This window comes from Mytilus galloprovincialis, chromosome 8 (assembly GCF_965363235.1).
Source record: "Mytilus galloprovincialis chromosome 8, xbMytGall1.hap1.1, whole genome shotgun sequence".
In the NCBI taxonomy this organism is placed as follows: Eukaryota; Metazoa; Mollusca; class Bivalvia; order Mytilida; family Mytilidae; genus Mytilus; species Mytilus galloprovincialis.
In genome coordinates this window covers 49457176-49475975 of record NC_134845.1, presented here as the reverse complement: position 1 = coordinate 49475975, position 18800 = coordinate 49457176, and the positions used below count along the sequence as shown (strand labels likewise).

General features: G+C 33.8%; 1 long non-coding RNA gene across 1 annotated transcript; it reads right to left on the bottom strand.

Moving 5' to 3' along the window:
• Window positions 1–902: 902 nt before the first annotated feature.
• Window positions 903–10734, bottom strand: LOC143042124 (uncharacterized). The gene is made up of 2 exons (XR_012967886.1): window positions 4093–10734; window positions 903–3764 (listed from the first exon to the last, which is right to left on the bottom strand). It is a non-coding gene; the product is annotated as an uncharacterized LOC143042124 (long non-coding RNA).
• Between the last annotated feature and the right edge of the window lie 8066 nt (window positions 10735–18800).

Below are 18800 nucleotides of genomic sequence, written 5' to 3'. Positions count from 1 at the left end.
AAAAAAATAACGACAAAGAAATGAATGTAAGTGTATTAATCTATGTTGAAAGCCTGCACAATGACAAACGATGAAACCTATATTGCCTTTTTGGGCGTAAAATGGGTGAAATTTGGATAAAGTGGCGTTTTGTTAAGAAGAAAAAAAAATGGAAAGCGATTGATTGTGATTGAACACCTTAAAAGCGATCATGTTGAAAAAATCTTTCAGACTTTAAAATAATGCATTTTTGATGAGAAAAAAAATGAGTATAGTGGACATGCAGAAGCGGGTTTCAATTTTGGCGCCCTACGTTTTTATTTTTGTTGAGATGGAAAATCCCAAACCGGGTTAATTTTTTATGAAGTGTGAACTGGGGTAATTATTTCGGGTTAGTTAACCCGGGTTCGCCCCCGATGAAGATTCTATTGTGTGAACACGGTATTAATGACATTGACATCAAACATTTACATATTATAAACTTGGTGTCACACATGAAAGAAAATTTAGAGTCATTGATCAAACTCTAGAAAAGTACGCTTTAACTTAATTTTACTGCCAATGCTGGAAGACAGTATAGCTTAAATGTAATCAGAAGTAATAATATCCGCTTGCATTCCCGATGCACACGTGTTCGTTGCCTTTTTTGTTTTTTCAGTCTTTTTCGTCTTGCTCATTCTTTAAATCTATGTGAAGCGTTTAGCGGAAACTATTGGTCATTTAGCTGTTTAACCAAGGTATTCAACCAAGGCATGTCTGTTTTTCTTCGAAATTTGAATTCAAACGTATAATTTTGGTGTGTTCTGCTTCTTTTGAAATTAAAAAATTTATGATATTTACAATACACCACCACTTTCTTTACAAGTAAATCATTATGATTCATATAATATACATTAAAGTGTAAAAAATACAAAAAAAGTACAAACGTCTAATAGTTTTAATTTTCAAAAAGCAACAAAAGCATTGTAAGAATCAATGGATTTCAGTGATACCTGATTCACCGGTAGAATATGTAAAACTGCATTATATATAGTTCAATAAAAATAAAAAAACATCAACTAATCTTACTATTTGTTAAGTACAAAAATAAAGCATAAAGTAATACTACCAACACAAACAAGAAAGATATCTCTGTACAGTTTTGTGCCAGAAAAAAATAGCAGAAAAATATATTTCAAAACCTTTTTTGTTTTTGTTTATAAGCACACCAGTAGGTTTGATGAACATTTTTTCAGGGTGCCGAATCTTTATGCACAATTCAGTTAGCTTTGACAAAACTCGACTTCTGCGTCTGATATTTAATACATAAGCTTAAACGTTAAGATATTTTGTCACTTTTACATACTTTCCCCAAATAGAATACTGCATTATACTGATAATGAAAGTAAAAGATATACTGTGACAATGAGTACAAATATTTCCCAATTAAATTCTTTATCATATATAATGCAAAAAAAAAATCGATATATTTAGTTCATATGGTTGTTTGTTCCCCATATGAACTAAATAAATCGATTCATATGAGGAACAAACAACCATATGAACAGAGGCAATTAATATCAGATAAAAACGCTCAATTGATTCTTTGAAATACTATGCGAAAACAAAGACATGAAAGCACAAGAAAAAGACACATTATAGTATGTACAAAAACCTCATCAAATTGCATTTTGTACATGAAATTTGATTGCCCAAACGCGCATTTCGTCTTCATATGACGTATCAGTGACACAACAAAAACAAAATCCTGGCCAATTCAAATATTAATTTGAAGAGCATTTATTACCGAAAATTGAAAAAAAAGTATGTACTTACAAATACCATAGAAAAACATATTTGTAAACCACAACACTATTTAATGAATACAAATTAGATAAATATGGTTTTTCGACTGTAGATTCATACGACCACAAAGGCTCAAGCCTGAACAATTTGGGCAACATGGACACAATAATCAAATTGATACAGGTCTGAATTCGGATTGTAATTAAATATTTGACACATTTTAGGTTTCTGACACAGAAATACTGTAGTCAGAAAATTTAAAATAGGTTAAATGATTTGAATATTTATTGATGTATTGTGGTTGTGCAATACACTGTGCTGTTACGCAATACATAGTAAATTTGATTTCAGACAATAAACTTAGAATAAGCGAAATAAGTGTAACCCCTAAAATAGTAATTGAAGAAATTTTCTTTTTGTAATATAAGGTACAATTAAAGAGAAATCGGGTTGGGATATTATCCCGAGGTATTATAGTCAATTTCTAACCATTTTTCGTAAATCTTAGTTATCTATTTGTGATGTTGGAACTTGTACAATTTCAGAGCAATCAACTTAAACGGGCCCTCTAATTCCTAGCCTGTTGGGACCATTACTCCCAAAATCAATTCCAACCTTTCTTTTGTGTCATTAAATCAAGTGTTACTATTTCATAGCATTCTATTCGCTTATGCCTAATTTATTGTCTGAAACCAAATTTCTTCCGACAATGACGACGACGATGACAACTTGATAGCGATAAACGATCTCAAATTGTGTGCGGTCGAATAAAAAGGGTATCAATTGACTGCTATATACATTGCTACATTACATATACCTAAACACTGCAAACATGTTTGGCAAAATAATTACGTTTCACTGCAAAATATTATTGCTATTTTGTATATCACTGTCAAATATAGATGGCTACATAACATAATCAAATCAGTTAAAAAGACAAAGATTTATCATACTTATGTCTAATAAAATTATATACACTTAATATGATATATTCATTAATCTAAAGTATAGTCATCAAATTATAAAACGTATTTGTCAGTTTCTGTCGCCTCTACCACCTCTTCTACCTCTCCTCCCGCGGCCTCTATTACCTCTACTTCCAGGACGTGAATCAGAGGAACAATGGTCATAATTAGGACGGTCGGACCATGCTTTAAATGGTTTGAAGTTTTCATTCGGTTCATTATTTATCTTGTTTTGTTGCATATTTATTCCAAATGTCCCAGCAACTTGTTCTTGATGAGGAACACTATTTCTCTGCCAGTTCTGATTGTGACCGGCTTCTTGAACATGACGAGGAACAACTTGTTCACGAAGAGGAGCACTATTTGTCTGCCACATCCAATTATGACCTGCACCTTGACCATGATGAGGAATAATTTGATCCTTCTGTGGAATACAATTTCTCTGCCATATTCCATTATGACCTGTTCCTCTGCCTTCAGTAGAACGCCCAAAATTCGATTCCATAAAATTAGAAGCGGTGTGACCCGTTTGTGGTCGCACAACCGGAGAGTTAAAATCCATATTATATCCTTGATATCCCACAGGACGAGTTTGAAATGGACGTTCAGCCACTTCTCCTGTTTGTCGATTTTTCTTGCCTCTACCACGCCCGCGTCCGCGACTGTTTCCTCTATAAGAACCTCCATCTGTATTTGTATGTATGTAATCCTGAAGTGTTAAATTATCCGATGAACGATTACTGCCTTGAAACTGTGTACGAACTTCTTGGGTGTTTGTTTGTTTTGTATCCTTTTTAAATGTGTCAGGCATCCTTTTATTATTAGATTTGTTTCTTTTATTCCTTTTCTGTCGTGCGCTCATTTCGTTTCCTTTGCCTTGATTGTATATATCCAAATCAAACTTTTCAGTTAGATGCTGAAAATGTGTTTTCCAAAGAACTCCTTCTTTTGACTCTAGATCTGCAGACACTACCGAGGTCGAGGCATCAGAACAGGTATAACAATTTTGGTGAATCAAGGTCGATGTGAGATGGCCTATAATGAAAAAAAAATTAGCTTTACATTGTTCTGGGTTTTTTTTTAAAATAAAAACCATGAAAATTACGTGTAAATATTGAATAAACAGCAAGTTATGTTATACAAAGTGAATAAAACCATTGTTAATCTCGCTGACTATTTTGGGTGGTTTCCTTTTTTATTACCATGCATTATGCCGAATTTCAATACTCTTCTCATTTGGTCCTTTTTAACATGCTTAGAAAGTAATAATAAAATATTAAACGGTCTCTATTTCATTAAAAAAAAGGAAGAAACAAAATTTCTAATATTATATTATATGTAAAATAAATTTCTCTATATTTACCTTGCTTGCATATTTTCCAGTCTTTCTCGTGAACACCAATAACAGTAACAGATGTCAGCTGTGGGCATTGCATTGCCTCTGTAAAATGAGGTTCATTTCTCATAAAGGGAATAATAATATTCAGTAATCGTTTTACTTCACTTTTCTTATTATTTGTCATTGCGTCTTCGATCATCTTTACAATATCCAATCCAGTAAGCCATTCCTCGACTTCCGTTTGTGGTATTTCTTCAACTTTTTGATTTATTGATGTGTCTTCATCATGTTCATCACATCCGATTTTCATTGATTTTGGTTCGTGACTCAGACAGACCATGCTCTTTTCTTCAAACATTGTTGATAGATTGATAACCTCGAACTCAGTGTTCATATCATTTTTCTTTTGACCTTCTATGACAGGTTCCGATATATTTGATTCTTCAAATTCAGAAGAGGAATCTATATCAACTTCAGGAATATAATGAGAATTTGCACGCTCATTTTCATCTTGATTTTGGATAACATTTGTACCATTAAATTTCCTTTCCAGAAGTTTTTCATTGCTTGTTACAATTTGTAACATCCACTTTACATATAAGCGAAATATCGCATCAGAGATATCTATCAAATGCTGTAGGCATTTACTTGTTGTCCTTCCCAATGCCCTCGAAATATTTTCTGCAGATGCTTTAAGGGATTTAATCTGAACATTTTTCTTGTCTCGAGCTATGTACCAGATGATTTGTACATAGGTGGTAAATGACCCAATATAATTGTGGAATTTTTGAACAATTTTTGAATCACACAATGGAAATGTGAAATTAGACTGTTTTGTTATTTTTTTGAAATTCTCTTTAAGTTCTTCTGTTATCGTTTTTTTCCTTTTTAATATTTTATCATACCGTGGATGCCAATTAAAAACTTGTCCACAGCCTGGACAGTGTGATGTTAATTCGTTACCAGTCTCTTTCATGTGTCTATCGAGATATATATCTCCAAATGAATGTCCGCATTCTTTTATTGTGACGGTTTTTATTCCTTTGTCACCTTCAAAAAAGTTTGCTGCATCGCAGTTTTTGCAAGAAACAGGACATGGTTCGCTACAAAATCCTGGGCACTTATGACCACAAGTCAGTTTATCTTCACAATCTTTTAGACAGAGCGGTCGATCACATTCTTCTGAACATAATTTCGAACATTGAAAGTGCGGGCATTTCCAAGGGCATGACTCTTTGCAAGGAGTGCAAATGTCTTTACATTCTAGCTTGCAAATATCATGGGCACATGCAAAAGTGCATAGCTTATCACACGGTCTACAATGCATACATGTCTTACCGTTGCAATTATGACCACAGAACAAAATTTTAGTACATATGCGCATGCATTCCTTGTGAGTGATGTTGTCTTCACATACAGAACATGAATTTGTACAAGAGTGGCCGCAAATCAAAATATGTTCACAGTTTTGATTGCAAACTGCAGTGTCGGCTATTCTACACTTAACAGTTATATTATGACCGCAAGTCAGTTGCTTCTCCATCAGATGTTCACATAACGGTATTTTGTATTCGATTTCCTCGCGATAATTATACCTCATACCCATCCCACGCCTTCTTATTGCAGTTCGGGCTTTAAGTTGTAATTTTTGCATATCTGGATGTTGACAACATTCAAAGTATCTTTCATGTCCACATTTTGGGTACGTATAGACAGAATTTTCATGACATTCGATTTTGTTGTGCTTTAGATAGCATTCAACCATTTTCGTGTGCCCACATTGCTCTATTTGTATTTCAACTAGTTGCTTGCACTCGATATTATATTCATAACGACTGCATTTTACATGGTTTTCATTTTCCGAGCACTGTATTTTTCCCATATGACCACAGTTGAGCTCAATATCTACAATTTCTGAACATTTAATATTTGTAAACGCTCTGGCAAACGCTCTAGATGAGGCGATCAGTTTTTTCATGTTTTCGTATCGAAAACTCTCAAAGCATTTGACCGTTGTTGTATGACCACATACTAAATGTAGACCAACCATAGTTGCACATTCAATTCCAGCTTTTCCATCTGTTTGCGACGTCGCACAGTTATTCTCGTAAGACAGTTTCTTGCAACACTCTGTTGTTATTGAATGACCACACTCTAAATTAAAAACTACTTCCTTTGAACATTTCAGGTCATACACATCTTCTTTATAGTCCATCATATATTTGCCGGCCTCTTTGATTTTAAACGACTTCCAGCACTCGGCAAGTTTTGTGTGGCCACATTTAGGTAAGTCTACTGGAATAATTTCACGACACTTGATACTCTTTTCATATGACTCTCTCTTTCCCGGTTCAGCTGTTTCAATTCTGTGCTTCTCACTGCAAGACATATTTTGATGGTGTCCGCATCTTTCCAGAATAAAGTCTACCTGTTCAGTGCAACGTGTTAATTGGTTAACCTCTTCCGAACATTCAATGAGAATATCATGACCACACCGTGGTAATGTTTTATCTATCTTTACGTCACATTGACATTCGGAAGAGAAATGACATGCACGATCACAAATATGATTGTTATAACACTGTTTTAGGCATTTCTTTGTGCAGTAAAAGAATGTACCATCTATGTTTTGATAACATTTGATTATTTCTATGTGACCACATTTCAGAGTTTTTTCGACTTTTCTTTCACATTTGTTTCTACGTTCAAAAGCAATGTCGTGACATTCCCGATTATACTCATGACGACAGTCGTCTCGTGTACAAGTAACAAGTTCTCTGCACATATATTTTTCATAATTTATATGGCATTTCAAGATAATGTTGTGTTCACACAGTAAGGTACGCGTCACATCCACAACGCATTGGTGTTCTAATGGATCAATATGGCACTTGAGCTTCACTGTGTGATGACATTGGAGTATCCTTTCCATTATAACTTCACAATTACAAGATTTCGGAAAATGACAGTGTTTGTTGCATTGGTGACTTTCGTCACATTCGTTTAGGCACTTTCTTCTACATTCATACACTACGTGGTCTGTATCGTATGGGTGACACCTCAAGTGACAAACATGCCCACATTTCAATGTCATTCCACAAAATAGTTCACATCCACCTTCTGGTGCTCTTGTGAAATCTGCAGGTAATTCGGCTCGAATACCTTCTTGCTCTGGGTGGTTTTGACAGTACAATGGTAAAGCTTTACCAAATGATTTTCCACAATCTGGCCTTGGAAATTCACGGTTCGTATCTTCTTTGTTATTTGACTTTATTTTCTTAACCACTGTTTGCCATTCTTTGCAATCTTTTGTCAGTGTTTTACTATTACCAATAATGTAAAGACCCTTTTTCGCTCTCGATAAAGCAACACAAATTCTATTTCCACGCCTCAAAAATCCAATGTCACCGTTATCATTACTGCGCACCAAAGACAATAATATTATTTCATTCTCTTCTCCCTGGTAATTGTCCAATACACATGTATTAATTCCTTCAAATTGCGCTCTTGGCATTTTGCCTCGTATCAAAAACATTTGACCTGTGTATGCAGCAAGAATTGTAATTTCACTTCGTTTGTAGCCTTGCTTCAATAGATAAGTGCAAAGTTCTTTCACATATTCTGCTTCATGCTCGTTTGAAAAACTTTTACCGTCTCTATTGTACTGTTCGTCGTACTCATGAGTAATAAAAAACAGATTTTGTCGAATACCTTTGATATTTTCATACTCTAGAACATTTGAATTGTCATAAAGCTTAGGATACATGTGTCTTACTAATTCAGAAATTTCTGGTCTCATTCTATGCTGTCTTTGCAGGCAATCGTATTCTAAGCCATTATTTAGCATTCTTTCAAACAACGAAATCGAAAGATTGAATCGTGTAGCTAATTCGCGAACAGCTGGTTTTGGTTCTAATTGTTTGTGATCACCTATCAAAATTAGATGTTCGCATGCTGGATTAATTGCAGTCACGATGTGAGCTTCTGGTACCTCTGCAGCTTCTTCTATGATTGTTATTTGGGGGCCTATTTGCATCAGCAACTGATGGTATTTCGCAGCTCCTGTTGTAGTCATAGCGATAACAGATGCATGTTTCAAGATTTCCTCGTCCAGCTCTAATCTGGCCTTTTTATAATCTTCAAATATTTCATTGAACTCGTTTTCTTTCATCTTAAGCCTTTCTTTGAGGTCTACGACATACTTTCGAAGCCAATGGCGATATAATTTCCAGCGATTCTCAAAAGAAAGATTCCACAAGTTTCCCTTTCTCTCAATCAGATTATGATTAGCTGTAATACTTGATTTTAACTCAATTGAAACTATTTCGGCCTCTTCGTGTAAAATTTGTATACATGTTCGGTCTTGCAAGTCGGTTAAGATCTCACTTAATTGATTGTTGATATTAATGCCGATCGAATTCTCATTAAACTTGAAGTCTACATTCTCATCTAATGACCGTTCACTATATTCGTATTCGGCTTCTGTCACTATATCAAGAACAGGCTGCTGTAAATTTGCCCTGATTTTAGTTTTGACTGCTTTTCGCTTGCGTTTTTTCTGTGACCTTTTCCTCTGAACTTCTAGAAACCATGATTTTGGAGAAATATGAATCCAGTCTAGCCAGTTTTCTGAGGGATCGTTCTGAAAATTATGAACATGGCGTTCTGACATAAAATTCTTCAACTGTCGAAAATGAAGAACAACGTCCTGACCTTGAATGATTTTTAATATAGCCCGAATAGATAAAATAGTATCTTTTGTACGATTAGCTGCTTCAAGCACCTCTCGAGCATGCTGTCTTCTTTGAACTTTATGCCGCTGATTTTTTATCGAATATTTGTTAACAGCCTCATTTTTACTTTGGTTTCCAATTCTTATTACAGATGGAATTTCATTATTAAATGCTTTTTCAGGAATAAAATCAATAATTCCTTCAACAAATTGATCAAGAGCGTGATTTGTATAGCAAACAATTAAGAGGCATTGTTTACTTTCAATCATTTCTCCATTTTGATCATAACCTCGTATGATTTTCCATTTTTCTCTGTTGTGAAGCAATGTTTTTGCAATTTGCAGACCAATGTATGTTTTTCCAGTGCCAGGGGGTCCTTGAATCAGGACAAATTCTTTTGTTAGAGAGGAGATAAATGCTTTTCTTTGTGACTCGTCCATTCCAAGTTCTTCTTCAGATGGCCAGTCATCTTTATCTGTCACTTTCATCATGTATTCTTCGAAATTCATTTTCTGCGTCCCTTTTTCACTTTTTGTCCGCAATGGACTTATGTCTACGTCAAACTCTTTTTCGTCATCAGAACTGTCACTGGACTCGTGTATGGTCTGTTTTACAGATAGCACTGGTCCTAAATCAAATTTAATATCAGGATCAATGGCAAGATAGAATGGCATTCCAACAGAGTTATTACAAGAAACGATATACTTCTGAAATGGTAAGTTGTCTTCTTTGATTGATTGCATAGCAGTCAAAACATGATGATATGCCTCAAAATATGCGGATGTTGCTTCGAGTAGTATTCCTGGGGTTTCACGGGGTATCTGTTGATTCTGTCTTGTTCTGAAAATCTTAATTCTAAAAGTACCTGTCTCTTTCATTTCGTCTGGTTTAGATTCGGAAACTAATACAAATAATGTCGTTTTGAAACGATCAAATGACAATAGCAAAACTGATCCGAATATCAGTCTTTTTGAATTGTTCCAGCGGATACGCTGTCGGTGTTCGTCATTTAATTGAATACTAAAAACTTCGCCATGATCTATTGAAGTACTTGTTTCCCTTTGTACGTTGACATCTCTGTAGATACGTCCATTTTCTAATCGGAACTTCTCATTTTCTGCATCTTTTCTAATGAATTCTTCATAGACATCTCGTAGTGGTACAATACAGTCTTCTCTGTACAGTCGAAACTGAACGTCTAAGTAGTGGTCTAGATCATTGTATTTACCTTTAGCTTTGTTCCGTCGGAGGAACAACGTTTGGTACAGCAGATCTTCTTCCCGTGGCATTACAGAGAGACACCGGAAATCGTCAGGTGGTTTTAACCTATCTTCGAATTCTTTTTCTCTCTTCTTCAAATTTCTTGCTGCTTCAGCCCTTTCTGTAAGTTTTCTAATCAGACATTCCTGAAGTTCATTGATATTTTCTGAAACTTGTTGATCATTCTTCAAATCATCAGATTCTTCAATTTCTTTCTTAAGAAGAGAAACCAGTCCAATTTTTTGTGGCGTATTAAGTGCTGATGGAATCGTACCGTTTATTTTTTGAGTATAGAAAGAAAATCAATAAGAAGGCATGGGTATGAATGGAAATCCTTGCAAGTGCTACTTTTTAACATTAGTAGTTTTGCTCCACTGTTGTTCAAAATCGGTGATTCAGTTATTGATTGGAGAAGCTGAAGATTTTTTTGTCGTGACGAATGTTGTTCACTCCGTGATGCACATGCAATAAGATGAATAAGAATTTCGATGGCTTCAATAGTGAGTTCAGCAGAATTTATGAATCTATGTAACTCTTTTGATAATGTAGTAAAACATTCAAGTATTTGTTCATCTTCAAAATTCAAAATACGGCGTAGATAATTCACGCTTATCTCCAGATCAGCACTTGAAGTCGCCATTTTGTTGATTGATATTAGTTGGTCTACTTCTGGCACTCTACAAAATACATGTTTGGTTACATTCACATTTTAAAAGCATTTGTTCAAAACAAGAGAGTCGTAGGGTCCAAAATCTAACATCTAACATCTAACACCATGGCAATATAGCAAAATATGAGAAAGGGATATATAGTCAAATAAACGTTACTCTCAACAATGAACCATGAAAATAAAGTTAAAGTATAATACTGAAACGACACATAACAAAATATTGTTAATCTATTGTTAATTATTTTATCCGAGAAACGGACATACTCACACAAATTAACATTTGTTAATGGGCAATAAACGAGGGTAAAGGTTTACTGAACTGACGGACATTTCTATTTTGCTATAAATCTATATACCAACTATGATTGTCCTACGTTGTGTTACTTATAACCTGAAGAAGACAAACAATAGGATAGGTGACACTTGGGCTTACGTTAAGCCTAAAAAAGCTTATCGGTAAGTTTGAAAGTGATTCACTGAATTTAGTGGAGTTGTTGATACAATGAACAGACGAACGGACGAACAACTAATATATATATACTAGTCTATATTAATGTTCAAAATTGTATTCAAGAGCAAATAAATATGCCATATACGTATGGTAAAAATTTATGTCTACGAGTTGTAGAAACAGGACAAAAACAAGCGTTGTCAAGTTGCGATCATAGGTATCTTGACGTATGATCTTTATTTTAGACTAATTTGATAATAGTCTATCTTTTGTTCGACACAATTTACTATTTTGAATCAAGTTTAATGTTCCTGGAACATAGCCAAATTAAACTGCGTTTGTCCTCGACCCTTTCATGGTACCATTTTACTTAATTATAGATAGGGATTTAAACCGTACCAATACAATTGTCAATTTGGCTATGTTTCAAGGAGAAACAATTAAAAATTAGAAATAGTCTAGTATGCGGGACAAATGGATAGGACAAAGCCCTCTCCCAGTTATAACGTTATTATATTCTTTCATTTCGGAAAATTTGAGTACTAGTATTCCATAGAAAGTAGAAAAATAAATTGAGGTTGGAAGGTGAAGAATGCTTTTCAATTGCAGTATTTCTACCAAATTTTGCACAAAACTTCCATCTCCTGCTGATCTTCTCGCGTGCTACTTTTTTTTTCTCAATACTTTTTTCCAATTGTCTCAGCGTGAGATGTCCAAGCGTGACAGGATGAAAATGAATCTTCCGTCTTCCAAAAAAATCTCCTTACGTCCTCCGTTCGTCAGAATTTTTTTTTAAAAATCGTATAATCTTGAATTCTATAATGATTCTATCTTATTTTTGGGAAATCTTTTTAGAAATTTAAATGTGACGTTACTGCGTTGATGACTTTGGCTAGCTGTGTATTTTTATGTCCTTGTTTAGGTTGTTTTATGTGATGTATCCGTTTTTATTCTGAATTGAGTCACCACTATCTATTATATAGTCATTTTATAAAATTTACTGTTTGCAAAAGTATGAATTAATCATTTTAAATAATAAGGATGTTCTTAATCCAGCCAGAAAACCCTAGCCGTATTGGTCGCAACTTTTTTGGAACCTTTGGTCTCTGTGCTCTTCAACATTGTACTTTTTTCCGATTTGTTTTTCATCTGAGCGTCACTGGTTAGTGTGGACGAAATGCATGTCTGGCGTATTAAATTTTAAACCAGGCTATCGTTTCACACAACATCGTAAATCGTACGATTTACGACTGGTCGTAGGATATTTTACCGACCAAGTTTACGAGTGTTTCACAAACGTGTCGGAATAATTATCGTACGACTTCCGATTACCGACCTCGGTTTTAACAGCTCTTTTAGGTGAAGGTTAGAAAATGGAGTAAACACGCACCTGTCAGTTCGTAAATAACCAACTTTGGGTTCTCGATTGTTCAGATTGTACGAGAAAAACGTTGAAATATAGCCTTACAGGTAAATATGTGTTATGTCTCCATTTTTATGCTTTAATCGTCTGGTAAACATGGTAAAACCATCCTAGGTAACTTTCGTACATGTCAACCACCGTCACTCACAAGCAGACGACACACCACAGGAATTTGTTACAATTTGCTGTGTTTACTATCCTTACGAAACACAGGCACTTGCCTCAGATTTTTTTCTTTCCTATACATACCTTAATATAACACGAGGCAATTTTTTTCTGAGACAAGTGGCTGTATTGAGAAACCCGAAAAAGTGATATTTATCTATTCAAATTGTAACAAAAATCAAATGTATTTCTGTCTTCAATTCAGTCTTGCACATCTTATGAGCATGTCAAATGTAACAGTTTGGGAACAACCCCCCCCCCCTCCCCCCTTCAATGTAAGCTAGGACTATATCCCTTTTATGAGGGGTGCCTTTTAAGAGATATTGTTTTTGTTTTGTTTGTTGTAAAAAACAGTTTTAAGTACAAATGAGCACATATTTATATTATATGAAGAAACTTTTCCCAAAGAACTATACATATAATCTCGTATTATACATATTGAGACTACTATAACGCTAGATGCGTTATGTAGTCTCAGTATATATATGCATGATATGGTCAAAACATGTCCAAGAATTTCGTGATATATACCTGGACTTGTATCTTCTTTATTATTAAAAATAATTGGACCCCTCTACATGCTCTATAAGAAAAGTTTTTCCAAATGAAATATAATGATTTTTTTCACTTTTAAGTTAAAAAATCTTTTTTCTATTTTACAACAGTAAAAGGACCCCTTGTCTTCAGGACGGTCCCTCATTTAAGGGACACCCCTCATATGAGGGCTTGTTCCTAACCTGTGTAAGCTGTGGACACATAGTTATTTGGTCCTATGCTGATTTTTTTAATTTGGACAGACTATACATACTATAGATCTACATTGTAAGGTCATGAAGGTTGCACATCCCAAGGACCATGGAAATATTATAATCGTTTTTATTCCACATCTAGTCATATATACTTTACTTTAAAAAAAAAAGAAAAGATGGAGTATCATTGACATGTCTACATCATATGATCTTATATTGCAAACCGTACTACTTTAAACAAATGAATTTGAAATAATTCACCTAATGTGAAGTTTTCCTTCAACCCCCACTCCTCAATAAAAAAAAATACCAGTTCCTTATACACAACAATATCATATTAGACAGTAAATTTGCAGAATAATAATCTATTCAATACGTAATTTATAAGAAAACAAACAAAAAACAACTACATATTGTAATAAAACGAATCAAATATTATGATGGTCATTTCCAAATGTATCGTAACAAACAAACAAAAATAAATAAATGTATAAACTGAAAATGTAGATATTAAGCATAAATTTTCGTATTACCTTCGTTGTCAGATCATGATCATCGTACAAAATAGATATATAAATGGCTCATTGCCAAGTAAAAATGGTAGTTATGGGCTTTACGTAATATAAATACTATTATTCTATATACATTTACACATATATATAAATACAGATTTTGTTTTCTTCTTTCAGTATTGATGTTTGAATTGGTTTGAATTTGTTTAATTTTATAATATGATGTTGCATTTTTTGTGTTAATTTTTTGGGAGGAGGTATATTCTATTATATTCTAGCATATCATATAATAATAATTTCCTGTAAATCCTACTTTCCGTTTCATTTCAAAATCTACTTTCAATTTGAAATTTGATAATTATGCATACTGATATATAACTGACATAACATATAAGAAATTTTAAACTAATATTATATGCATGATTCTGATAGATAAGATATACAGGAAATGAGTGTCTTTATACTTATGGAAAGGGGGTGTCCAATACTTAAGGAGGGAGCAGGGCTCAGCTCAAAAGTTGGTGGTGTTGCTAATAAAGCTCGTAAATTTAGACACATTCCATGTAAACTAATTTATTCTTTGAATAAATGTCTTCTTAAAGCCAGTTTATCATTTCAACATAGTAGTTTTAAAATCTTTGAAAATGGTTTAATGAACTATTTATTATACAGTGTTTTTGTTTGAAAAAAATATAAAATAACTGACTGTTTGTTGCTATATATCAGTCATTTCAAAATAAAGTACAAATTCGGAATCTGAACTTTTCGAAAAAAAAAGTTTAAACAAATGCAAATTAATTTAAAAAACCAATAGCATATTGATTTGTTAATATTTTTTCAAAATATGCAATCTTAACAACACCTGAGAAAATTTTATTTTAAAATTGTGTGCCAGCTTGTGTCAGATTTTGTCCATCCTGTTACTTTTTTTAACTGATAGCAAACGTGTTAATAGAAAAGAAAATATCCAATGAAAAGTGTGGCTCACATTTGCATAGCAGTGTTCATTTGAAATCACATTTACATTTATCATTTATGTAGATTACCAAAAAAAAATCTGCAGATAGTCGGTACGTTCAGAAAAATCATCACATTTCTTATTTTTCAAACACTCTTAAAAAAATATTGTGGAGACAGTGGCATTGAAAATTTACTATTATGTCCCTTTTCAATTATACTAACTGGAAACTTAGTCAATAGATCAGTTATGTTGATTGTAAAAATTATTTTACACATTTTATGGGGTAACAGGAACGAACAAAGGCAGTAACAGGGAGGACAAAGTGGTAACAGTAGAGACAAAACATAATTTGGGTCACGAAAATCAATAACAAAAAACTGGATTTTGAATTTCATAGGGATACGAACGGGAGATATAAGTATCTAAACATTATACACGAACCATTTATACGTGTATCAACCCTGTCCGGGTCAAACAAACAAAACAAAACAAAAACAAATAAAAAAGTTGGTATTGGTGATTTTTGTGTTTTTCGCTAAGTATGAAGTAAGATTTGGTTGCCGCAAGTCGTAAAAATCAGTACATAAGATGACATGCCTTTCTGTGAACTACCACTTTTAAGACCAAGTTCAGCATGTTGGTTCTTATTCATTTATCATATTCTCTTCCTGAATATGCCTTTTTATAAAAGTGTCCACTGGAGGCTACCCAATCACCAGAACAACCACCCATCGTACCGTCTTAGAGAAGGTTGAAGATGTAGGCGTAAAAAGCAAAACTAATTTCATATGTTATAAACAGGAGGACATGCTAAAGAACACAACAATACAAATGAACGGAAATCCAAAATATTTTTTTCTTATTGCCAATGATTCTGATATACATGTATCTAGTTTCTGACACATTTTAACACTGAAGGCTTGTCATTCTTGGATTTTTGGATCATCTCCATAAGTTCACGAAGAGGTTCTGATTTTATTTGGAATCGGAATGATAGCCAATATTCTGGAAGTTGTAGCAGCGTCTCTCAATTATTTTGGCAAAGAAAAGCACGGAGGCGTAAAAAAAAAGGGGGGGGGGGGGAGTTATGTCATTATAAAAATTACAAAAATGAATAATACACACAGATTTGCCGCTGGTGTGCGTATTTATATTTGGAATGGCAAATATATCAATGACCTGCAACTTTAATAAGGCAATAAATCAATTGGTAGAAATTCTTATATCAATTAATGGGTCGACCCATACGTACATAATGTGCACCTACTGTAGACTAAAATTGGTATTCTAATATTTGTATCTCCTAATATCATCTCATTTAAGTGTGATAGTGGTAGCTGTGAAATATGTATGTGACGGAGAAGGGTTTTTCACATTGTTATTTTATGAATAGGGCAGTGGAGTTCAAACCACAACAGGAGGTATAATATACCCACATTTATATGTTGTGCAACCCCCCTTTTTTTGGAATAAAAGGCATTCTTTTGTTTTTAATAAGTGTTGCTGTCGTCTCGCAAGGTCTGTATCTCTATTTGCCTGTAACGAGAAAGTTTCATGTCTCTAAGAAACCAGTACAAAAGTTGGCAAAATATGATGATAGTTTTACAACCCAAGCAGAACAAAATAACACATCAAGGAACAAAATGAACCAAATTAGGTTCAGGTACATGTACTAAAGAAAACATTTAAGTACTAATCGCAAAGGGTAAAGCATTCAAAGAGTATTGAAAAGAAACAATGCGTATTCTATATGACACGCTTGAATAAAAGCTGTACAGTAATATCGGCAACTGAATTCTAAATAATAGTTGCACAATTAATAATTTTGTCCATCCTGTTACCAGTCAAGGTAGCACTTGACTTGTTCTAGAAATACCTCAATACAAATGTACATTTTATGAATTAATATCACATTAATATACCGTACGGTAATACAATTTATTTACGATAATGTAAGAGGCATTTTGAGTTATCTGACAAAGTATGTCTATCCTGTTACCATGTTTGTCCCTCCTGTTACCACTGTCTTTGTAACAGGAAGGACAGTAACAGGATGGAAAAATTAGTACATAACTTAAATTGGTTTTAAAATAGTCGCTCCCTGATAATTGATGTAGTGTTTTTATACTTCCGGCCCATGCCTAAGTTACGGCAACAGGCGTTTCATTAGTCTTATACAATTAAAAACTATCTATCAACTGGTAACATTAAAGACATTATAAAAAGGTACGCATACATCAATACTTACCGATCTTTTGATTCTGATGACCAAAATCTTTCCACATAAAAAATTATACCATGTCGTTACGTCCTGTATCCAAGCCTACGACGTCACCATAAAAAACCGCCGTTATTTGAGGGAGAAACTAGTTTTATTCCGTAAACAAATAAATAGTAACAGGAAGGACAAATATTGATGAACAGACATTCCAGTGACTGTGGAATAAAAGTTGTCATGATTTGAAACATGGAAAGTCATTTATTTTCAATTATGATGTTACTAAATGAAGAAAAACCATTCTGTTTACCTTTAAATGCAGTTTTATGTACAGATAATTTGAATGCAAATGTTGTTTATCAAAAATGAACGCATGGAAATTGGCGAATTTTCATACTTCAACGAATATAAAAAAAAATATGAAACTTTTTGCACACTAATATTTGCATGTACTATCTTGCACAATATGTAAACTCTTATCTTAAATTAAAAAAATATGTCAAACTTACAAATAAAACAGACAATAGACAATAACCGAAAAATGTACATTTTTTTGAAATGACTGATATAATGTATTAGTTTTACAGTTTTAACATCATGATTCTATTTCCTGTAGATACTGCACGTTTAGTTATATACTGGCGTTGCACAAGGTTGTTCAAATTTCAAGTTCAAAGTAGCACAATAAAAAAATGTATCATAATTTACTGTCGATATGCACATCTATATACATTTAGTTTGTCCTGATTATCTACAAAATATCATGAAATATTTTGTGTGGTATTAGAGGACTATTGGTGACTGACCACGAAGGACAGGACTGCCAAGTGGATGGACGGACAGGTCAAAACATTATACCCTACTCAACTTTTAGCATCCAATCAACAAGTGGATGGAAGCAATTACATGTATAGGCAACTGTACGACCTTAAACTATGAGAAAATATCATATCGTATAATCGGCAATAAAAGGCCCCGACATGAAAAATATGAAACAATTTACAAAAAACTTGGTACAAGGCATATAAGGAATGTGGTTAGGTTAAACGTGTATTTTCTTTTGTTAAATCTTCTGACATCGGACTCGGACTTCTCTTGAACTGAATTTTAATGTGCGTATTGTTATGTGTTTACTTTTCTAGATCTTTCTACATTAGCTAGAGGTATAGGGGGAGGGTTGAGATCTCATAAACATGTTTAAACCCACCGATTTATGCGCCTGTTCCAAGAGAGGAGCCTCTGGTCTTTGTTATTCTTATATTATTTTTAATTTTAGTTTCTTGTGTATAATATGGATTTTAGTATGACGTCCATTATCACTGAACTAGTATATATATTTTTTTGGGGGCCAGCTGAAGGACGCCTCCGGGTGTGGGAATATCTCGCTGCATTGAAGACCTATTGATAACCTTCTGCTGTTGTCTGTTCTATGGTCGGGTTGTTGTCTCTTTGACACATTCCCCATTTTTATTTCCATTCTCAATTTTATGTGAGCGCTACACAATCACCCTAACCTAAGGCAGTGGTGTAACAGCACAACATAAAAACAAACTATAAAATAAAGTTGAAAAAGGCCTAACTCGTCATATA